Source organism: Enhydra lutris, unplaced genomic scaffold (genome assembly GCF_002288905.1).
Source record: "Enhydra lutris kenyoni isolate GAN:26980312 unplaced genomic scaffold, ASM228890v2 scaffoldscaffold48, whole genome shotgun sequence".
In the NCBI taxonomy this organism is placed as follows: Eukaryota; Metazoa; Chordata; class Mammalia; order Carnivora; family Mustelidae; genus Enhydra; species Enhydra lutris.
The window spans coordinates 12,734,033-12,759,107 of record NW_019154132.1 but is presented as its reverse complement, the minus strand read 5'-3'; the positions used below and the strand labels follow the sequence as shown (position 1 = coordinate 12,759,107).

At 42.1% G+C, this 25,075-nt stretch overlaps 1 protein-coding gene across 1 annotated transcript in view; it reads right to left on the bottom strand.

The window, feature by feature from the left end:
• LOC111156742 (phosphatase and actin regulator 1) overlaps positions 1 to 25,075 on the bottom strand; it is a 552,659-nt gene that overhangs the window by 252,227 nt on the left and 275,357 nt on the right. The gene's annotated exons all lie outside the window — the stretch shown is intronic.

Sequence of the window (25,075 nt, the reverse complement as noted above, 5' to 3'; positions counted from 1 at the left end):
CTGGACTCAGATATTGCGAATCCTACATCACTGTTCAGAGAACTAAGGCTTGGAGAAGCCTCAAGTCACAACCACCCTGGGTGCTTATTTTAAAAATAGAGATCTGGGGGGCCCTAACACTGGGATTCTGGTTTTGTAGGAAGTGTAGGGCCAGGAATCTGTAGCTTTAACAAGCTCCCCCCAGGTGATCTTGATGCAAAGCATAAATGGTCAAACAGGGGCTTACAGCCTGGGGTGTCTAACACCAAGCCTCTTTCTCCTCACCACACTTCAATTCCTTGTGAGCCACAACTTTGCCTTTTTTTTTTTTTTTTTGCAGCCCACTGAAATAGAGTCAGTTAACTGATGCACTATCACCGCTAGTTGTTTCTAGAAACTTCCCCCAAATTAATTTCATAACACCCCACGACTGATACTTCCACGAAGGGCAAGTCACTGCTAGTCTCTCCTCCAACTGGGCCAACTCTACATGTACGGTTCCCCTCACAGGTGAAAGGGCCAACAGTCCACTGGGGATATTAAATTAATGTATAATAATAAGCTTCTGGTCACTGCCATTCTGCCACTCCGTATTGGATACCACTTCTCACTGGCAAAATGTTCTGCCCAAATCACATTGTTTCTTCTCTGTGGCGTAGTTAGGGACGTTGAGTGTCCAGCGTCATACCCTGCTCTAGGGGTAGATGATAAAGACTGAAATTCACGTGGAATTCACTTGTTGGAGTTGTGCTCTCTTTGATTACACTCTCTCAGTGTCCATTGGGGCGTTCAGGGACCCCTCCCTTTTCAACCAGATTACCAGCCAAACCAGCCACAGGTAAATCTCGCTGTATCTTCCCATGGGGGATTCATGTCACTCGGTCCCTGGCTAATTATAAGCTTTATCTGAGAGATGGCAGAGTCCCCATTTGTAATGCTGGTGGAGTCTATGATGGAAAATACTGCCTTGTGTTATAAGCAAACATTTGTTATTCTCTTTTTCAAATCCTAAGATCCCTCCCCCAACTGTATCACTTCTTAAGTATCTCCTGAAAAACAAAACAAAACAAAACACACATCTCAGGGCTCCTGGGGAGGGCTCAGTTGGTTAAGCGCCTGCCTTTGGCTCAGGTTGTGATCTCAGAGCCCCACATCGGGCTCCCTGCTTAATGGGAAGTTTGCTTTTCCCTCTTCCTCTGAACCCGACTCATGCGCACGCGCTCTCTCAAATAAATAAGATCTTCAAAAAAAATCTGCACACATCTCTTCTTAAATGACTTTTTAAAATTGCATGCCTTTCCCTCCCATACTGTGTGCCTCACAGGTCAGAACAAGAGACCCCCCCTAATCCCCAAACGGTCCTATTAAAACAACTAAGCCCACTGCAATCTTTTATGCACTCACTGAATACTAAACCAGACCTACAGGCTCTGGGGGTCTCTATTTTAATTGGCCAAGTGGCATAGCACAGAGAACAAGGACACAACCACCAGCTTGGCTCAAATATTAAAGGCGATGCCCACTGTTAGGGGGCCACATTAATCAAATTAAAAAGATGAAGGTAGACCTCTGAGTGCTATTCCCTTGGTTGGTGATCCATCTTCTTAAACTGCTTTTCCTGAGTCTGCAGTTTCTAATGGGCCACCTGTGGCTATTTATACTTAAATTGATAAAAATTAAATAAAATTCAATTTCAGTCCCTCCTTTGTACCCGCCACAGGTCACATGCCCGACAGTCACACGGATCTGGTGGCAACTGTGTTAGGGCAAATGGTGGAGTATTTTCATCATCACCGAAAGTTCTATTAGACCATGCTGGTCTTAGAAGCTGTAGGAATCTTAGTGTCTCAGGTGGAACTGGGAAGCTGAGGAGACTACCTCTGATTGCCACAACAGAAGGCTGGGGGAGAGAGGACAAGGATAGGATAAACCTTCGTGCCGATACCAGTTTGGAAGAAGGATGTGTCTAGTGGCTCCCAGCACCGCCTTTCCTTTTCTTGACCCTCTTCCCTACCTTGAATGCTACCTCCGTGAAACCTTCCTCTGATACCCATGACTATAACATCCCTATAGCTCCCAATGCCAAAAGATACCTTATATGGAGGCTGGGTGTGTGGCCTCCCAGAAGACACACCTGTGATCCTTGCCATGACGGCTCAGCTCTATTGCTGCTATGGATAACCCTCTCCCTGGATGGATAATGAAAGAAACTGGCTATCCGACAACACTTTTTTTTTTTTTTAATGCCCATATAATCCGACAGCATTCTTGAAGAAAACTTTTTTTTTTTTTTTTTTTTTGGTGGGATTTGGAAAGGAAGGAGGGAAACACTGAAGGGAAGGAAAGCGCCGAGCATCACAGTCCCCCAAACAGAGGTTCTCAACGCTGGGCCTCATGGAGCTTGCGTGGGATTTTTACCCACATGATCCAAGTGGGAAAGACTCCCCTGGGGTCACTCTCAGTGTCACTTAGCTGCATGGCAATCTTGTTCCCATCCCTTCTTTAGGATACATGTAACTGGTAGATCCCCTTCTTAAAACTTGTTTGTGGCCCTAAGACCTGCTACTCAAAGTACAATTCCATAGACCAGCTGATCCTGGTTACCTGGGAGCTTGGGAGAATGAAGCATCGCAAGCTGTCCTCCAGATCCTGCCTTTTAGCAAGACTTCCAGGTGATTCGGAAGGATTTTAAGTTTTGAGAAGCATCCCCAAGGCATCAGCCCTGAAATAGTATTACTCACCTACCAGTGGAACACACATTCTGCTTCCAAAGTAAATAGCAGATAGGACCCCAGATCCCACAGAGCTTAAAATTCAGTAGGAGAGAGGATGCACTCAATGAAAGGACATATAAGGATAACAGAATCGGAGCGCCTGGGTGGGTCAGCTGGTGAAGCCTCCGACTCTTGATTTCAGCTCAGGTCATGATCTCAAGGTCATGAGATGGAGCCCCGTGTCCTTGGCTCTGCACTCAGCGGGGAGTCTGCTGGAGATTCTCTTTCTCCCTCTGCCCCTCCCCCATGCTTTCTATAAATAAATAAATAAATAAAATCTAAAAAAAAAAAAAACCAGAACCCACCCAGCTGAAACATGTGCAAATTTGTAGCTAGGAGCAGCTGGGGAGAAATAGGCATTTAATATCGGAGTGGGAGCCATGTGTCAAGGCTGATTAAAGTAGAAGAGATAGAGCTGGTGAAGCAAGAGGCCCCCGGGCAAGTCAGCCTGAGGCAGCTGGGGGTAGAAGAGTGGGGGTCAAGGTCGTAGCCATGTGGAGAACATGCAAGGTCATAGGCTAAAAGGAGTTCATGGTGATGTGATAGGTGGGTGGGGGGTCTATGATGATGGCAGGAGTGTTACACCCAGCAAGGCAGTATGGGAAAATTGGGCTTTCCAGAAGATACCACCATGATGATGCTGTGAAGACAGCTACAGACCTTAAAATTCCCCAAGGCCAAATGGTAGAAACCGTGTGTGATCAACTTGGAACTCAGATTTTGTTCTGCTTCCTGCTTGTCTCTGCCTACCGTACTTTTAATGCTCAACAGTTATTAGGCTTAAGGGAAGTCAAAATCAAAGGGTAGACATTTGGAAATGCTCATAAAGTGCTTTAACTCTTATGAAAAAGATAGACTAGAAATACAAAATATTAATGTCAGCACAAGGCAAAGCAGTGGAAAGACTCAAAGGGAGGTGTGCTTAAGTAAAACCACTACACATATTACACATGTTGGATGTATAAAAAGATTGACATTTTTTCTTCCTCGCCATTTTTCTCTTCAATTTATACTCAAGCTATCCAATACATTGTTTTTTCTGCTTCTGTCTCCTTTCTTTTCTTTTTTTTTTTAAAGGATTTTATTTTTAAGTAATCTCAATACCCAACATGGGGCATGAACTTACAACTCCAAGATAAGTCATATGCTCTATGAACTAAGCCAGGTAGGCACCCATGTCTGTCTCCTTTCTTGTTCCTATCATCCCTGTACTGGGCTAAATGGTGGCCTGCCATCTCAAATCCCTGGAACATGTGAAAATATCTTTATTTGGAAAAGTTTCTATGCAGACATAATGAAGTTAAGGATCTTGTTTCTCTTTTTTTTTTTTAAGAGCAGGAGAGCATGTATGCTGAATGGTGGGGGGGTGCATGTTCAGAGACAGGGAGAGAAAGAATCTTAAGCAGGCTCCATGCTCACTGTGGAGCCCGACACGGGGCTCAATCTCACAACCCTGAGATCATAACCTGAGCTGAAACCAAGAGTCAGACACTTAACTCACTGAGCCATCCAGGTGCCCTGAAGATAAGGATCTTGTAACGAGGAGATCATCCTGGATTATCTGGGTGGGTCCTGAATCCAATGACAAGTGTCTTCACGAAATCGAAGAGACCCACACAATCGGCAGGACAACACAGGCAGGAAACGAAAAGGCAACAGAAAAACCGAGGCAGAGCCTGGAGTGGGGTAGTCCCAAGAAATGCCACAGTCCCCAGAAGCTGGAAGAAGGTAAGGAGTAGAATTTCCCAGGGGGCATGACCCCAGCCCACCCCTTAAAATCAGACTTGTGGTCTCCAGATCTGCAGGAGGATAAGAATCTGCTGCTTTAAGCCTCCAACTTTGTGCTAATTTTTGACAGCAGCCCCAGAAAATTAATCCACTCCTTAAATATTAGCAGTATGTTATATTTCTAATTTAAGAAAAACATCTATTTTTTTCTAAGTTTGATCTAAATGTGTGCTGTGTTAAAACCAGAACTGTACGCTAATCTACCAAATACATATTTAAGAACAGGGTTAAAAATGACTTCCAAATGGTTTACGACACAGCACTGTGCTCCACTCCTGCTATGTGTGTGTGTGTGTGTGTGTGTGTGGTTTCTGCTCCTGTTTTTACAGATGCTGGAATGGAAGGAGACTTTCATCAAGAAGGGGATAGAGCTTCCTGGCTTTTTTATATTTAGTAGAATGCATTTGTATGCTGAGCAAGGAGACATGAGCAGAGCTGGCTGCGGGAGGCCAGTGAGAATTCTTCAGGCAACACGTGACGTGTGCGGGGAGCTCAGACCCAGCCCTCTGCGCAGGTAGGGCTATAGGCATTGTTGATGGCTGGCTGTTCTAATGGGGGCAGTATCCTTTCCAAATCTTGCAAGTCCACTTATTAAATATTTTGAATGTCACTCCTGCAGAGAAACGTTAGAAAGCAGCTGCACAACTGGCAAACTTTTATTCTCCTTTTACAAGAAGGGTTTCTCCCATGATGTTCTTCTTAAGAATGTGTATTGGAGCCCATAGCAAACATTCTCCTGGATTTAGCTTTTCCCTTATTATTTCTTAATCCAACCTGGCAGGTTTTTTGGTTCAAGAGCCAGAGAGCAGTCCATGGACAGGTGCTTTGAAGAATCAATTTCAGATGTCTGTTTCTAGAACTTGAGTTCTTAAAAATGTAGTTGAGACATCTCAATGGCGTAAGCAGTTTGTATGTGTGTGTGTGAGTGTGTGTGTGTGGGGGGGATTTTGTTTTGTTTTGCTTTAGCTAAGGGTTTGCTCCCCCCACCCCACCCCCCAAAAAAGAACTGAATAAAGAGCAATTTTCCTTCTAGGCTTGTGGTAATTATGCTTACTAAGGGGTTGTACTGTGCAAAGTGTTCTACAAACACTTAGGAGATAGCAACCAGATGAAAAGGGAAGATTGGAAGCATTGAGACCAAACAGGTGGTGACAGAGGTGATTTGAAGGACAACAGTTACAGCTTGATTTACAGTGTTATCTGGCAATGTTTCTTTCTCTTTCTGCATTGCCATGGGTGGTCTAGTTCTCAAGTCCAAAGAAGAGGACCTTTGACTGAGGTCAGAGTGCATCAATCTTTGTGGCTGGGATGGAGAGATCACTCTGGTGGGAGTTTTTGGCAAGGTATTATATCAAGCATTTTTACAGTCTGTATTGCTGATACCCAAGGAAGGCTTTCAGTCTATATTTTAAAATTTGGGGTCAGGTATTTCTATTAATATCCAGGGGAAGACAGCATGGAATAGGTAGAGGTTGAGAATTGTCAAAGATTAGGTTTTTGTTTTTTTAAGATTTTATTTAATTGAGAGAGAGAGAGAGAGAAAATGCATGAGCAGTGGTGGGATGGGGGGGCGGCAGGCAGAGAGAGAGGGGGAAGCAGGCTCCTCGTTGAGCAGGGAGCCTGGTGCGGGGCTCCATTGCAGGACTCTGAGATCATAACCTGAGCTGAAGTCAGACACTTAACCTACTGAGCTACCAAGGAACTCCAAGAATTGTTAAAGATGAGTAAGTGAGAAGTCTATTGTTCCAAAGTAGTCCATTTCTTTACACTTTGCTCCAAATCATAAGTCCCATATTAAATGACATTTATAGGGGCGCCTGTGTGGCTCAGTGGGTTAAGTCACTGCCTTCGGCTCAGATCATGATCTCAGGGTCCTGGGATCGAGTCCCACATTGGGCTCTCTGCTCAGTGGGGAGCCTGCTTCCCTCTCTCTCTCTCTCTGCCTGCCTCTCTGACTACTTGTGATCTTTTTCTGTCAAATAAATAAATAAAATCTTTAAAAAAAAATAAATGACAGGGGCGCCTGGGTGGCTCAGTGGGTTAAGCTGCTGCCTTCGGCTCAGGTCATGATCCCAGGTCCTGGGTTCGGGCCCCACATCGGGCTTTCTGTTCAGCAGGGAGCCTGCTTCCTCCTCTCTCTCTGCCTGCCTCTCTGCCTACTTGTGATTTCTCTCTGTCAAATAAATAAATAAAATCTTTAAAAAAAAAATGACATTTATAACCATGTAAACACAGCCTTGTGTTTCTTTTTAGAAACAGGTTGATTTGGGCAATTGAGACACTTTTGGATATTTATCTTACAGAATAAAAGCACCTGAACCCAGAGATCCCATTAAGTGTATTTATATTGCAATAAAGTAAAAAAGTCCGCTGGTAAAAAATGGCAGCATAAATTATGGTATGTTTAAAGCATGATGCCACTAAATGAGTTCCATCTTAACAAATCGGCCTGGAAGGATTTCCACAATGTATTGTTAATGAGAAAATTCATATACAAAGAACTGACTCATTTTTGTAAGACATATATGGTGACATTAGTATTATTCTCCAAATATTTCTGATTCGCTATCTTCAAGTCTGCGGTAGGATTGCAATTTACACATGCAACCCCCTTGAGGGTAACAGATGGAACCAGTTGGCCAACTCGAACCTCGGAGTGATGAACTGAAGTTCGAGAGAGCAGCTGCTGCTTTCTTTTGTGTTCTGAAGTCAACCGAGCCCACGTGCCGACCCACAAGGGCCATGCAGTATGAGAAATGAACTTGCACTGTTCTAAGCTGCTGAAATTTCCGTGTGGATTTAACTGAAGAGTAATCTAGCCTATCAAGATTAGTACGACAAAGACAAATGTGGGTGAGAGACGTATTTGTGTGTGTGTTTGTATATTATCTATCCCATTATTTAGCTATCACACCAACATCATAAAATGGAACTATTATTTCCATTTTACGCTTCAGGGAACAGAAGCTGGATAAGATTAAGTAAATTTCGCGGGTTACACAGTTAGCATTTTGCCAGTTAGAAATCTGAGCCAAAATATGTTAAACTGCAAAGCATACTTTTCTTTCTCCATCCATCCCACTGACACACAGAGGTGCTAGGTGCTAGGTGTTTTCCTTCAGAGGACCCTCAGCACTATTTGGGGACAGAAACATACAGCTTCATGAAACACAACCAAGAAGGGTTATCAGGATACAGGCTTGGGACACAGAAACCTTGCTTGCCAGGTAAAGCAGAGCTTACTGGGGGTAAAGAGCATGGGGTAAAAACAGGATGTACAGGTTCTCACCCATCATCCATATGGGCAGATTCCTGCTATTTACCTCTTGAAACAGACTGCGGCTGATCCTCACTGATGGTATCCTTTTAGGGCTGGGATTATATCCACAGTGTGCTGAGCCCCTCAGGACTGCCTGACAATAGCTCAGGATCAGCTAATGATAATTGGTCATTAGGACCAAATCACAATTGTGTTTGTACAGAGCAGGTGCAGGAACAAGGTAATAGGATAATGTGACATTGGCGAGAAATGCAAATTGGCCCTCTGCGCTCCCCCCACCTTTTATTTCCAAGTGTGAGAACTTTAGTTATACAAGAAACATAATTGCGGTGTGAGTAGCTGTGAGTTGCCAGCAATGGGGAGTTTTTAAGTGGATACTGCAGGTGTATAAATGTATGACATGCAAATTATTCCTTCCACCGAAAGTAAGACGGTCTAATTCACTGAGGGAAACGTTACAATACGCTCTAAGACTTGCAAAATGAATGATCAAAGGCCTATATCTGCTTCGAACAAGACAAGTTGTTCTCTTTCCAAAACGCCAAGATCCTGTGATCTAGTGAGCTTCCAAAACTGTTTCTGTGTGTGTGTGTGTGTTTACAGTAGAGAAGACTTGCTGAAGAGGAACTGCATTTATTTTTATACATTATATGTCAGTAGAGCTTCTCCTCCGTGACACCTATTATTTCCGCACAAATTATTCTAACAAGAGTTTGTAGCCATGTTACGTGGGAAAGGAATGTTATTTACAGGATGGGAAGGCTACATGAAAAAGCTAAGAAGAGTCTAAAGAGAGATCACACAGAATGTGCTATTGGAATTTAAGAATAGAAGAGCAGATACACTTGTATATAGAGATGAAGATATCCTCTAAAAACCCACTCGGGGTCACCGTGATGAGTCTGCAGGGAAAAAGTCCATTGTAGGGGGAGGTAGGGAGGGACACATCCCTTGGTGAGTTTCCACAGTGTTTGTGAAACTCTGCTGGGCTTTTTCCTAATAAATATACTAATGTTTTTATTTACGTATTTATAAAATATATGCAATAAAAATACATAAGCTATTATATATTAAAATTAAATCTTAAATAATAAAATAATGTCTTCTAGTTTTAAATTTAAAAACTCTCAGATAATCCTCACCACGATTCCAAGATGTGAGGTGTTCCAAACACCATCTGACAAAGAAGGATCCAGGGAAATGAAAGAATTTGCACAAAGCTGTAGCTTGTGAACAAGGCAGAGCCCAGGTCTGCAAGGAATGCAAGCCATTCACCATTCAGACACAGTCACTCTCCACTGTATCATGCTGCTGTCCAGAAATGTGCCCACAGGAAAGAAGCTGTAGTGAAGGTAAAAATATCCTTCTAAGCCAACCCAGGAAGACATTCCTGGAGGACTTCTTAAAGATGAAGGACAAGCTCGCTATATTCATTAAGATCTGCCCATTTACACTGGAAGTCAATCTACTTTTTCCATTTTCTGGATTAAAAAAAAAGTACCCAAATGAACACTCTTTCATTCACAAGTTTTGTAATTTATGTTTAAAAACATTGTAACACATGCCCTTTTCCCCTTGCAATACAGGAGGTAAAAAAAAAAAAAGACTTATTAAGCTCTTGATGAAAATTATCAACTCCTAGAGGACATGTGGGTTATAATAAAAGATGAAGGAAACATCCAGAATCTATAAACATCAAATCAACATATTTTTCTATAATACCAAACATAATGAATAGAAACTATTTAAAGTAAATCTGGCCAAAAACTTTAACTTAGTGAAGTCCCTTTTCCAGATTCTCTTCCTTTTCCAAAATTGGCAATATGTCAGGGGACACCTGGAGCCCAGGTTAAGATCCCCTGATTTCTTCTTCTTCTTTTAAAAAGATTTGATTGATTGATTGATTGATTCAGAGTGTGTAAGCACTCGTGAGGTCGGGGGGAACAGAGGGAGAGAGAGAAACTCAAGCAGACTCTGTGCTGAGCACAGAGCCCCACACGACTTTGATCTCACAGCCCTGAGATCATGACCTGAGTCAAAATCAGGAGTCTGGGGGCGCCTGGGTGGCTCAGTGGGTTAAAGCCTCTGCCTTCGGCTCAGGTCATGATCCCAGGGTCCTGGGATTGAGCCCCGCATCGGGCTCTCTGCTCGGCAGGGAGCTTGCTTCCTCCTCTCTCTCTCTCTGTCTGCCTCTCTGCCTACTTGTGATCTCTATCTGTCAAATAAAATAGAATCTTAAAAAAAAAAAAAATCAGGAGTCTGATGCTTCACCGACTGAGCCACCCAGGTACCCCAAGTTCCTGCTTTCAAGAAAACCACCATGCCTTCCTGGGCAAGTGTCCCCCAGATCTGTCAATTCCTTGAAGGCAAAGAAATGCCTTCCAGGCTTCTAAATCCTGATCACAACTTTACCTTAAAAATAAAACATTCCTGTTTTGCTTGCGAGAGAAAAATGCAGACTCTGCTCCATAGCCGAAACCTGCTATTCCAAAAGTCAAAAGTTCTCAGACATGCTGAAGGCATTAGTGTGTATGAATTACAAGCATGACTCATAAAGCTTTCTGGCTAATATGTCCACGAGCCCACACAGGGCATGTCTGTATATTAGGATTTGCTCATTTTTCTTAAGTGTGCATATTAAGTCAACTGTGAGCTGTTCAGAACCCTTAATACATGGTTTGGGAACTATTACCCGTCGTTATATTCATGTAGAGCGAACTCCCAAGGCGGGCATTGGCAAAACTAAGCTTAGTTTTTCACAGTTGCACATGATCAACTCACAACTGACATCATGTCAGTCCTCGGTAGCCTTTGAAACAGAGACAGGCTTTGTTTCTGTTACTGGGCTTTGAAATACAAGGGCAATAGAGGAGCCATGATCAATCACAGTACTGTAATGTAAGTTTCTGCTTACATTTTTCTTTGGGTTTTGTTAAACATGTAAATAATGAGATACACAGATATGTCCACGTGTAATGGTGGAATAGAAACAGAACTGAACTATTCTGCTATGAATAATATTTACAAGTGAGGATGAGAGTGAGCAGAAATTTATAAAATGCTTTCTAGTGCATGCTGGCGTTTTGCCAAGTCAAGAAAGAAACTGGACGGCTGGGCTAACATAGCAGGCATTTTTGCCTTAACCTGGGACACTGTGTTTGCTAACAGAGATGAGCACTGGGCTGCTGCATTCTCTAACAGGACCTTAGCTCAAAACTATAAAAGAGGGACAAAAGGGGCACCTGGGTGGCTCAGTTGGTTAAGCGTCTGTGTTTGGCTCAGGTCATGATCCTGGGAGTCCCAGGATCAAGCCCCGCCTCCTGCTCCCTGCTCAGCGGCCAGGGTGGGGGATGTAGCTCTCTTTCTCTTTCAAATAAATAAAAATAAAAGAGGGACGAGATCGGTAATGCAGGAAGGAAAGGGTCCATTCCAAGAAACTAAATAGTTAGGGTTGTTCATTATAAATACAAGGATAAGTATGATAACATGAAGAGACTGCCCAGAACTCTTTAGATTGCTAATTGTTGGAGGAAGGAATGAATGAGTCAATGGAATCCTGATCTGCAAATCCAGACTGAAGCCACCACGCCCCCAATCACCTGCCGGCCACGCCCCCAATCATCTGCTGCCGTCATCCCGACCCAGACCTCCAGTGACGGCAGTCTTATAAAGGAGAAGACTTCTTCCTGGACATTTTGACTTACTTAACGGCTCAAGCATGACCGGAGGATCAGGAAACACAAAGCTTTCCAACCAAAATGAGAAGGAAAAGAGCAGACCACAGACAAGAGAGCACCTCCCCAAAGGCAGGGGACATTATGTATTAGAGTTCTCACGTCCGGCTGCCGCATTTTTCTGAAGAGGTGGAGTTGAATTAAAAAACTATATTTCTGAACATTATAGAGAATCCTTGAAAAAGACTTGACTATGTTTACCCGAGCTAGTGCAGGTGGTGGTGCTGGGGGAAAGGCAGGAGTCAAATCGATTTGGAATGTGTAGGGTCATATTTTGAAATCTGACAGTCTGGCCCCAAACCTTTCTCTTCGTTTCCTTGTGCAGACTGTTTCTCCTTCCCAGGTCACTCATTCCTCCCTGCCACTTGGACTTGAATCCTCTCCCCTCATCGATGGAGAGACCTCATCACTCCATCTTGTGCACACGGTGACCAAGCCTTATGCCTAACCAAGTAAGCCACCAGGGGCCTTAAGAATTTCTTGAAAAGTCTAAAAGCAGAGCACAACTTTAAGAACTGATAACAATGGACAGAAATAGGAGCAAGCAGTTTGCAGAAGAAATCTGAATACCTAATAGGTAATCAGGATAGAGCAATTAAATCACACCAGAATATTGAGAAACAAAATCTTGGTAATACCAAGTGGTGGTGATATGCGTTCTTCATCTTAATTCTTTTCTCATTTGTGATAAAAGTCCCCAGAGCCAGGGGTGGGGTCAGATGACACCCCCATATCACTCTTCAGAACATGAATTCATTTTACAATCAAGAACACAGTAAGGGATGCCGGGGTGGCTCAGTCAGTTAAGCGTTTGCCTTCAGTTCAGGTCCTGATCCCAGGGTCTTGGGATCGAGGTCAGCATCAGGTTCCCTGCTCAGTGGGGAGCCTGCTTCTCCCTCAGCCTCTGCCTGCCCCTCCTCCTGCTGGTGCTCGCTCTCTCTCTGTCAAATAAATAAATAAATAAAATCTAAAAAAAAAAAAGAACCCAGTAAAATAATGTATAATACATTAAACACCCATACGCATATTTCACAGCGTTACTTTCATGATATTTTCTACCAACGAACCATGAACTGTCTGTGGACACAGCCTTTCCCCCTGACTCCTTCATAAATATTTTCTAGGAATCAATTCTCCCAGAAAGCCAACTGAATTGACTTGGATTGCAAAGATAAAACCTTCAGAGTGGCCTGCCGTCAAAGTGATCCATACATTCTCTGGGGGATAAAATGAGGGGATTGGACTGGTAGATGATTGCTAAGATGATCTTTCCAAAAATGCAATCTTTGACTCTAATAGTTGATACATTACCTCTAGAAGGTCTCGGGAGGAAAGAAACATAAAAAAGTGTTGGAAGAGGGAAATGACATTCTAGATAGAAGTATAAGCTTTCCGGGAATATTTAACTCTCCTGAGATATCAAATCTTGACCTACAGCCAAGACAGACCAAATCTTCCTCTGTAGCCACATCCACTGCTTGCATCTCTCACACCACTTCATGGCGACTCTAAGTGACTCCCCCTCCCCAAGCATGAAGCTTTCTCATGGCTTCCCATGTGCTGCTTCCTCATCTGGAAGATCTTCCCCTTCTCCTCTCCTCTCCCAGGAGCCTCTTTCTCATCCATATCACAGCATCAAGAGTGCCATTTTGGAAGGCTCCCTTAGCACACTTGGGGCAGACAGAGCTACCTGTTCTCAGTCCCCAGAGCCACCCAGGAATCAGCTACTTACTGGCCATGGAGTGTCACATTCTGTAAATATTATTTTAATATATTTCAAAGACACAGAAAAAGACAGTGAATACAACTATTCACGTGTCATTCAGATTTTAAAATGTCAACATTGGTTCTAGTTGCATTAGTGCTTTAAAAAGAATACAAAGGACTACAACTTAAAGATTTAGTGAAATCTAATTCTCACTTCTTTTCTCCAGTTGGGGAATGGTGAGGATTCACCTACCCTCATTTCTTTTCTCACCCCCTTTCCCAGAAACAATAACTCCCCTGATGTTGACGTGTGTGTATCCCATCTATATTCTTGTTCTCTTGTGTATGTGTATGTGTTTGCAAGCATTGCATATGCCCGCTTTGTGGTTTCAAACGTACATAAGCGGTATCACGTTTTTCTTTTTAAAGATTTATTTATTTATTTATTTGACAGAGATCGCAAGTAGGCAGAGAGGCAGGCAGAAAGAGAGAGGAGGAAGCAGGCTCCCCGCGGAGCAGAGAGCCCGATGTGGGACTCGATCCCAGGACCCTGGGATCATGACCTGAGCCGAAGGCAGAGGCTTTTAACCCACTGAGCCACCCAAGTGCCCCGGTATCACGTTTTAAGAATAATTTTCACATTGGGGAGGGTATGTGCTATGGTGAGTGCTGTGAAGTGTGTAAACCTGGCGATTCACAGACCTGTACTCCTGGGGATAAAAATACATTATATGTTTATAAAAAAATTAAAAAAAAATAATCATTTTCTAAGGGCACCTGGGTGGCTCAGGTCAACTGTGAGCTGTTCAGAACCCTTAATACATGGTTTGAGAACTATTACCCGTCGTTATATTCATGTAGAGCGAACTCCCAAGGCGGGCATTGGCAAAACTAAGCTTAGTTTTTCACAGTTGCACATGATCAACTCACAACTGACATCATGTCTTTGGCTCAGATCATGATCTCAGGGTCCTGGGATCGAGCCCCGCATCAGGCTCTCTGCTCAGCAGGGAGCCTGCTTCTCTTTCTCTCTCTCTTTCTGCCTACTGGCGATCTCTCTGTCAAATAAATAAATAAAATCTTTAAAAAAAAGAATCATTTTCTAACATTCTATATGGAAGGCAGTGTTATATTTTAAGATTATTGCATGCTGAGTCATGTACATTGGGTCCATTCATGTTTCCTGCTGTCTTGGTATTCTGATAAAGAATTATATCACAATTTATTTCCACATTCCCTCATGGAGGGCTAGTTAGCTGGGATATAACTTTAGGGTAATTACAAGGAATTCTTCAGTGAGCATCCTGGTAAAGTTCTCTTTTGTACTCCTGTATAAATAATAATCTCTCTAAGGAATGTAAAATTTGAATAGCCCTGCCATAGTATATGCCCATCTTTAGCTTAACTGGATATTGGCAGCTCTCAAAGTGACTGTAACAATCACATCATTCTATCAATAGTGTATGAAAGTTTCCCTTTCCACCTCACCACCGGAGTCAGTTTGTTTCTCAGTATTCTGGGTGTGATTTAATTGCTTTATCCTGATTACCTATTAGGTATTTAATTTCTTCGGCAAACTGCTTGCTCCTATTTCTGTCCATTGTTATCAGTCCTTAAAGTTGTGCTCTGCTTTTAGACTTTTCAAGAAATTCTTAGGGCCCCTGGATGGCTTACTTGGTTAGGCATATGACTCTTGAGCTCAACTCAGGTCTGGTTGTGTGTTCAAGACCCAGGTTGGGCTCCACTCTGGGCCTTAAAAAAGCGGGGGCGGGGGGGGCGCCTGGGTGGCTCAGTGGGTTAAGCCTCTGCCTTCAGCTCAGGTCATGATCTCAGGGTCCTGGGATGGAGCCCCGCATCGGGCTCTCTGCTCAGCAGGGAGCCTGCTTCCCCCCTCTCTCTGCCTGCCTCTCTGCCTCCTTGCGATCTCTGTCAAATAAATAAATAAATAAATAAAATCTTTAAAAAAAAATTCTTTCCCATGATGAGGTTATACACTGTCACTTATGTTTTCTTTTAATAGTTTTAAGGCTTTGCTTTACATATTTAGGTAATCAATCTATCTGGAATTTGTTTTTATACACGTGAGCTAGAAATCCCACTTTGTTTCTTCTTCAATATGGAGAGGCACTTTTTTCCTGATTACTGTTTATTGTACAGCACATTCTTTCCTCATTGATTTATAAAGCTACTTTTGTTTTACTCCAATGATTTGAGTTATAGTGAATGGTTTTTATGTATCTATTGAGATAATCATTGTTTTCTTTCTCTTTGATAAATTATTCAGTGAAATTCTAAATAGAATTCCTAGGCTAAAACAACCTCACATTCTTGAAATAATTCTAACTGGCTTTAGTATCTTACTAGCTTGCTGGCTTTGTTTTCAAATATTTAGTATTTTTGTGCTTACATTCATAAATCTGCCTTATATGGTCCTTGCTCAGGGTTGTATTCCTTCCTTTTGAAATTGTATAAGATGGAGGTGACATCTTTATTCTGTAGAACAGCTTTTATAACTTAAAGATAACCCCTCTTTTTTTTATTATTTTGGTTTTTTAGTGAGAGAGAGAGTAGAAAGTGTGAGCAGGGGTGGGGAGAAGTGAGAGAGAATCTTAAGCAGTCTCCATGCTCAGTGTGGAGTCTGATGTGGGCCTTGACTGCACAACCCTGAGATCATGACCTGAGCTGAAATCAAGAGTCAGATGCTCAACCAGCTGAGCCACCCAGGTTCCCCTAAAGATAACCTCTTGAATGTTCATTAAAACTCACCAGCAAAAACTTCTAATACCATTGATTTCTGGTTCGCAGACTTTTTTAAAAAAATTATTATTATGGATTCAATTTCTTTAGAAACTGTAGAGATTTCAGTTGTCTATTGGTTGATAACTGGTAATTTACAGTTTATCTAGAAAATTCCTCATTTTACCTAAGGTTTCAAATTTACTGGCATAAACTTGATCATAATACTCCCTTAAGACATTTTAAAATTTTCTGTTAAAAATGCTCCACTAATATTCTTTGTATGTTCCTACTTTAGCTTTGTTCTTGACAAATCTTGCCAGAAATTTGACTATTTTACTACTGTTTTCCAAACACTAGCTTTGTTTTGTTTTTGAGTCTTTTATGGTATCTTGGTTTTCCTGCCCATTAAGTTCTTTTATTTCCCTTCTTCTTCCTTGGGTTAGCTCTGCTGTCACCTTTCTTACAAGTCCTACATCACCGCCTTATTGTTATTATTTTCCATATCTCTTAATACATCATATTTTAATTATTATTTCTCTAGGCTTCATTATAAGTGACTTCCTTAGATTGTCCAGTTCACTGAGTCTCTCTTCAGCTGTATCTATTCTGCTCTTGAATCCAACTTCTTATAGTTTCCAAGACTATATTTTTCATTTCTAGATGCTGTATTTCCTTTTCTAGTCTGTCTCTTGTTTTTCATAGTTGTCTGTTCTTTCATGATGGCTTCTATTTTAAAAATTTTATTATTGTAAGCATCCATATTTTATAATCTCTAGATTTGTCTCCTATTTCTAGTTCTTCCTTTGTTGTGTCTACAGACCCTCCTTCTTGTGGTCTACCTCTTCACATGACTCTGAGTTTTTCACTGTGAATTTTTGCTCAATGGATGGTTTTCATTCCGTATAGATTTTTCATTTGCTTCTATCATTATCCCTGTGATTCCAACGGCCCAGGGGGGGAAAAACGTTCACTTTTAGCACTGGGATTCCCAAATCTTATTAGCAGTATAAATTCTCGAATCCCTAAAATAAAGAGTGGGACAAGTTTGCAGTTTTGATTTATCCTAGGGGCATTCCTGCTTATACCCAGATCCCTAGAACTTAAGGCTCCTCACTCCTTCCCTCACTTTACAGGCAAAAAAAAAATTTCCTTTTTGTTTTTAATTGTCCTATTTCAGGTTTAAGTGTGGGAAGACCCTTAAGGAAACTTCCTGTAAGCAGGGTCTTTGCTTGTTGCTTTAAGCAAGGTCAAGGCCACATTTCTCATCCCTGAATTGGGCATTGGAACTCTAGCCCTCAATGTCTAGGGTGTATATCCACGCCAGGCACCCTGGGGAATGTCACTTCAGTTGTCAGTATTGCTGAAAGTCCTTCTAATTGTGTCTCTGAATGTTTGTCTCCCTCATTGTCAGTAAACATCGCTAAAGCAAGAACCACAGTTTATTACCTATCATTCCACTCCACTCTGCTTCCTTAGCTTCTAGCATAGTCCTGGCACTTGGTACACAGGAGCTTGATAAATACTGGATGGATGGATGGATGGATGGATGGATGGATGGATGATAACTTTAACATAGATGAGTTTGATATCTACTAAAAAGTTCCCTACAACTTGTCATTTGCAGCATGATGTAGAATATTTCCAAGACACAGACAGGAGATGTGTCAAAGAAGGAGGATTGGAGAGAGACCTTGAAGATTTCTGTGGTATCTGATCTGACCCAGTCTGCAACTAGTTTTCTCCCTTACTGAAACATTGTGTAAATTAAATAATTAAAACTATATTAAGAGCCAAGAATAGCACTCCGATGCTATATATAGTTTCTGGCTACCTAGTTATGCAGAGCACTGAAATGAGGCAAGAAGCTTTTTGACAATTTAATTAACATCTTTCTAGATCTTCAATTTCTTAAAAACACTGGGATGCTTCATTTTCAAGGTGCTTACAGTGCAAGAGGAAGGTGCTCTGATTTGTCCTTCAACATCTATCATTGAGGGATTCGGGCAGGGAACTAGGAGGAGGGAGAAAGAGGGAAGGAGAGTCTTGTCTTTTATTAACTTAGGACTTGTCCTTTTCTCACCTTCCTTTAAGTCAGCGGTTTACCTTCTGGACATGTTAAATAACAATGTGAGTGCTGTCAGCAGATTTTGGATGTAAAAAAAATAGCTCATATGTGGAATTTAAGAAGCAAAACAAATAGACCAAAAAAAAAAAAAAAAAGACAAAAGACAAAAAAACAGACTCTTAAATACAGAGAACAAACTGGCAGTTGCCAGGGAGGATGTGGGTGGGGGATGGGCAAAGTAAGTGGAGGTGATTAAAGTACACTTACTGCTATGAGCACTGAGAAGTGTGTAGAATCGTGGAGCCATTATACTGTACATCTGAAACATAATAGTGTATGCTAATTATACTTGCACCAAAAAAATAGCAGATACTAATTAGGATCAAAGACCTTTCATAGTAGCAAAACACACAGGCATGCACGCACACACACAGTTGTGTCACTGCCACAACTGAGCAAGGCCTTGCGTGGGGTGTGAAATTTACAAGGTTTACACACTGATTACTTGATATTTTCATTACCTGAGATCCTGAGCAAGCCCTTATTGAGGTCTGCTCAGAAAGTCGTGTCCATGTGATTCCCCGCCCCCAGCCCCAACAGGATAGTTTAATCTAAGTAAACGAAGTCCGTCTCCTTCTCAGTTTTCACCATCCTGGGCTGGCCACTCCAGAGAACGGGCCTGGTCACCCATCAAACTCTCAGGCTTCTTGCTCGGAGACCAGCCACCTCCAGATGGCAATAAAATGCTGAGGACGGAGTTTGAGTTCACTTACAGTTTTTTGTGTGATTTTTTTTTTTTTAAGAGGAAGAAAAAGATATAGGAACAGAACTGTGTCAGAGAATAAACCAAGGAGCAGAAGGGAATATTTTAATGAAATCAGAAAAAAACGGCAGACGACTACTTTTCTGTATTGCTGGCTTCTCAGAAAAACATTCTGTTGGCAGATTTTTTTTTTTTTTTTAAGGTGGAAATCAAGCAGGAACATGTGTCTTTTATGCTCAGAAGGTTGATCTGGGGTCTGTAGATATTACTGGAGCTCAGATGTGGTCATACCAACCAGCCTACCTGGCTGAAACTGCTGGAGCTTTCTTTGTCTCCTCCAGCTCTTGGGCTAGGTATATGTTTATCTATTTATTTTTTTTTAATTTTTTAAGATTTTATTTTTAAGTAATCTCTATACCCAACGTGGGACTTGAACTTACAACCCCCAAGATCAAGAGCGTGCACGCTCTACCAACTGAGCCAGCCAGGCACCCCAAGGTGTATGTTGAGATCCATCAGAAGGAGCCCCAGTGTCTCCTGCAGGGCACCTGAGCCATTGAATTTGGAGGCTTGGGATTAAGTTAAACTTAAAAAGTAATTATAAGAGAAAAAAATATCTTTAAAATAAAATTTGTACTCAGCAATGTGGGACATTGGTTTAGTTCATTCTTCTTTGACATATTCTTTTTTTTTTTTTTTCAATTTATTTAAACTAAAACCAAAAACTGTTTACCCATGTCTCCTACTCCTCAGCTCGGGCAACCATTAATCTGTTCTCTGTGTCTATGAGCTTAGTTTTTATTTGATTATTTTTCAGAGCCACACATATGGGAGATCGTGCTGTATTTGTCTCTCTCTGTCTGACTTATTTCACTTAGCATAATACCCTGAAGGTCCATCCATGTTGTCACATAGCAAGATTCCATTCTTTCTTTAAGGCTGAGTAATATTCCCTCACGTGTGTATAATACATAGAGACACACACCACATCTTCTTTGTCCATCCGTCCATCAGTGGACACTTAAGTTGTTTCCATGTCTTGGCTATTACAGATATGCTGCGACAAACATGGAGTGCATAGATCTTTTGAATTAGTGTTTTCATTTTCTTTGGAAAAATACCCAGAAGTGGAATTGCTGGATCATATGTTAGTTTTATTTTAAATTTTTTGAGGAACCTCCGTATTGATTCCAACAGTGGCTGCACCACTTTACATTGTCACCAACAGTGCACGAGGGTTCCTTTTTCTCCACATCCTTGCCAACATTTGTTGTTGCTCGTGTTGTTGATTTTAGTCATTCTGGCGGGTGTGAGGGGATACCTCATTACAGTTCTGATGTGCATTTCCCTGATCTAGAGCATCTTTTCACATACCTGTTGACCAATTGTATGTCTTCTTTAGCAAAAGGCCTATTCAGGTGTTCTCCCCCATTTTTTGTTTTAAACTTGTCTAGAGCACAGATTTTTTTTTTTAATTTTTATTTTTTTAGAGTTCCATGATTCATTGTTTGCATATAACACCCAGTGATCCAGGCAATCTGTGCCCTCCTTAATACCCATCACCGGGCTAACCCATCTCCCCACACCCCCACAAAACCCTTAGTTTGTTTCCTGGAGTCCGTAGTCTCTCATGGTTCCTCTCCCCCTCTAATTCTCCCCCTTCATTTTTCCCTTCCTTCTCCTAATGTCTTCCATGCTATTCCTTATGTTCCACAAATAAGTGAAACCATATAATTGTCTTTCCCTGCTTGACTTATTTCACTTAGCATAAACTCCTTCGGTTCCATCCATGTTGATGCAAATGTAGGGTAATCTGCCCATTCTTTTTTAAATTGAATTGTTTTCTTGCTATTGAGTTGTATGAGTTCTTTATATGTTTTGGATTATTTGTACCTTATTAGGTATATGATTTGCAAATATTTTCTCCCATTCAGTAGGTTGTCTTTCCATTTGGTTGATGGTTGCCTTTGCTATGCAGAAGCTTTTTACTTTGATAGAGTCCCACTTGTTTATTTCTGCTTTACTTGTCCTTGCTATCAGTGTCAGATTTAAAAAAAATCATCACCAAGACCTATGCCAAGGAGCTTACACTTAGGTTTTCTTCCAGGAGTTTTATGGTTTCAGGTCTTACGTTCAAGTTTTTAATCTACTTTGAGTTAATTTTTGCATCTGGTGTAAGATAATGGTCCAGTTTCACACTTTCTGTCATAATGGAGTGAGTTGTTATAATTTCTGAGGACTGACTGCCCAGTTAGCTCTGTAAGTGGAGAGTTTTCCAGCGTGGGTTAGTCCTGAGAAGACACATACTACTGCTCTACAAACCACAGTATCCCTACAGTGTGCAGAGTCCTTGTCTACAGAAACTATTTGAGTCCACCCAAATCAGCATGTCACCTGATTTACACACACACACACACACACACACACACACACACACACACACACAGAGGCATGCTGGCCAGTGGGAACAATCAACTGAATCTGCTAGGCAGTCCACCCTCCTGGACTCCATGGCCCACAACCAACCCATGGTGGGAACTCTGAGCTCCTTGGGACATCTGATCAACCTCACATGCCAGGCACAGGGTGGGATGGAATTGGAGGGTTGGAGACAATCCCTAAAAAGGAGAAACTGTGGTCCAGGGCCCACAGGCGTTCTGGTCTGGGTCCAGGGCTCCTCCACTCAGATGGCTGCCTTCTCTCTGGACCCAGGCACCTAACAAGGCCTTAGAAAACTTCCAGAAAAATGCTTCCAGGAGCACCTGGGTGGCTCAGTGGGTTAAAGCGTCTGCCTTTGGCTCAGGTCATGATCCCAGGGTCCTGGGATTGAGCCCCGCATCAGGCTCTCTGGTCATCAGGGAGCCTGCTTCCCTTCCTCTCTCCCTGCCTGCCTCTCTGCCTACTTGTGATCTCTAATAAATAAATAAAATCATTAAAAATTTTTAAAAAAATGCTTCCAAGTAGGAGTTGGATGATGAGGGGCTGAGGAGTGCAGGGCCTCAGTCAGGAGCCCTGATGTTACATTGCTGTAGACAGCCCACAACCCCAATATCCTATCTAGGTTTGCCAGACCTGCCGCTCAGATGAGACTTCCTTGCCTACAGAGGCAGAGTTGTTCACTCTTCGCCCTGTGCTCCTACAACATTTTCTTCAGGCCTCAGCTCCCACGTGACTGTGTGAATATGTGGTTTTCTCTCTCCCTCCCCCTGTAGACTTCAAGACCATGGAGAGCAATCATATCTTATGTTTCCTTCTGTCTGCAGGGCCTGTACACACAGAATAGCAATGATGTTTGGAAAATGAATGAAAGAACGGCTTGTCCACCTGGAAGTCACCTCATGTAGTATATCCCAGACACGGATTGCTAATTACCATGTAGAGGACGGCAAGCTCTATGCCACACAGTGTGATGCCGTGTTAAATATTCATACGCGTGGTTAAAAACAGTGCTTTCCTTTTTAGACCTCTGTGGCAGCAGCAGGATGAACAAGACGCGCATTGTTCTAGGGGATCGATATTCCCGAGTGGGCTCTGCAAAGTTCAAAAATGTATGGGAACTTCGCATGCTAGTCATACTGATGGGATCTCATATTTGAACCCTGCTTTCACATCCATTATCCCTTTGAGCCTCTCAAAAACCCTGGGAGATGGGGAGGCTCTTTTACTTGGTAGGAAAAGAAAGCAAGACAGACTGACTGGTTAACGGATGCATCCCTGTCCTCCAAATTCAAACACGACTTTCTTGACCAACTCGGAGTTTTTCCTGCCATCCATTTGTCACCACGATGGCAGCCAAATTGCTTAAACTCTCAGCAGTCTTTTAGGATTTCTGATCCAAAAAGAAGAAAAATGTATTCTATGCAGTGGGGAAGTAAGATCAAGGAATTAAAAGGTTGCTTAAGTACTTGGCAAATATTATCGTTTCACATCTCGGTGGTGGCTTTCCAGGATTGTTTGATGGACATGTTGTTCACATGCATTCATAATGCATCACCCCTACTCCCCTTGTGGATAATTTTGTAACCAAGGATCAAAGGGGAACCTTCTGCTTCGATACTTCATTATGAATATTTAACATGGCATCCAAGCACTTTTCACAACCTTCTGCTATCTTCCCGTGGTAATTGGTGATCTGTGTGATGGGACTTTGTGGCACATAATATGTTGAGATGATTTCTAGGTCGTCTACGGCCATCAGGCTAGATGAAGACTATTTAATTTGTAATCGCTTATGACAATTCCTCCATGTTTTAAGAAGCTCTGAAGGAAATGGTGTCTTTATTCCCCCTGTCTTTTGCCTACCAAGGTATACTGCAATGGAGCCCGAACCCTTTTACTTCCAGTGTCCTTTCCCATTGATTACCTTAGTGGGCTGTTACATGGTATGTACAAGATTAGTGTTAGAGTGGTGCCCCTGTTATCAGACTGCCTTGCTCTTTTTCACGACTATAGGCTAACCAACCCTTTCATAAATGCCCCGTGAAGGTCTCGGAGGAGCCTCAGCAGGAGAATGAGTGGCTAGTCCAACACAGCCCCGTTGCTGGAAAAATGTATGCCTTCATAACGGGGACCAGTGTTGACACTTCCACTTGAAAGGGGTTCTACGTCCATTTATAGTTATCCTCAGGACTCTGGAATTCTGTTCTACAGTGGAAGAACCATTAAATCTTTCCTCTCCTTCAGTCCCTGGCCAGTCTTCACCCACTTACTCAGTTGACTTTTTAATTTTGTAATGTGCTACCTCTGCTGCTCCGTTCCCATTGCTTCTACCGGCTCACCCCACATGGAGAATGTTAGTGCTTCTATCACCACATCTCCCCGAGCACTGCTGCTGAATGAGCTTTATTTGCTCAAGAACTATTTTTATGCCATCATTCCTCTGCTTGAAAATCTCCCCTGGCTTCTACGGGAAAGTCCAAAACCTCTCTTCTGGAACTGGAAGCTGTCTTAACCTCACCCGATTTCACCTATGCATCTTAATATCTCATTATTTCCAAATAGAAACATCTGTCCTTTTGCTCGCACTTTGCTTCACCCTAAAATGTCCTCTCCCCTGCTTTTTCCTTGATTTAAATAGTACAGATCTTTCCAGGAGGAGCTCCAATCCCATGTCTTTCCATGAAGCCTATCATTAACATTTTGGTCCACAATGCTGTTGTCTTCTCTGACCTAGTGCATATGTTGATATAACACATTTTGGAGCTGAATCAAATACTGTTCTGAGTTATTCTCTAGTTGTTGCAATTGATGTCCTCTTCTGTAAACAGGCCTTTCTTATCTCCCATTTACCTACAGAATCTTTAAGATTCTGGATCATTCTTAACCTATTCATAATGGATTACTGGCTGTAACCGTTAACATTCCAAACTACATTCCTTTAAAAAGCATATATACATATGTATTTTTTTCTGATTGTGAGTTTAGTACATTCTTATTGTAGGAAATGTGTAGTCAGAGTCTTATATAAAGAAGGAAAAATCTACTGTCCCAAGGCAACCCCATTAGTATCTTGGGAGTGTCCTTCAGCTGTGCTTTCCACTAAACCATGCATTTTCACTTGTCTTGGCCTTTACTTACACTATTCCTCCTAAACTCTGTTTTCCTACTAGGTCTTCTCAAATGAGCATGACTCAAGAACTATCCAAATATCACCTCATCGGTGAAGCCGTACTTAAATTCCATCCTCATAGGTAGGATTAATCCTCTTCTACCAACTCAGTCTTCCAAGGGTTTCTAATTTACTGGTGTCATGTACCTGGCATCATGTACACAGGCCATGGGGATGCTATGCTTGCCCATCCATTACCCCAACAAGACTGGGAGCTCTCTGAGGGCAAGGGGAATTTTTATCCATCCCTATATGTACCACATCTGCCCGCACAGAGCTGGTATTCAAAAGAATGCTAAGTGAATAATGAACGTATCCATATTACTTAGGCTTCTCATCTGGTGAGAAGATGAAACGATACTTAAATGTTATTTTTAAGGCCACAGTAATAAGCACATAGTACTCCACAAAACCGTCAATTTTTACCTATGTTTCCAGAATATAACATCTTTTATGATAAAAATGTTGCCCCACTAGAAATAATAGGTCTGGAATAGTTCTAGACAATCCAATATCCAACTCCACAATGTACCAACGTATACATCATTGTGAATGAGGTTCCAGGAATATACGTGCAGACATCACCCAGATCAAGATAAGACCCCATGATGCTCCCTCCTAATCACTAACCACATCCT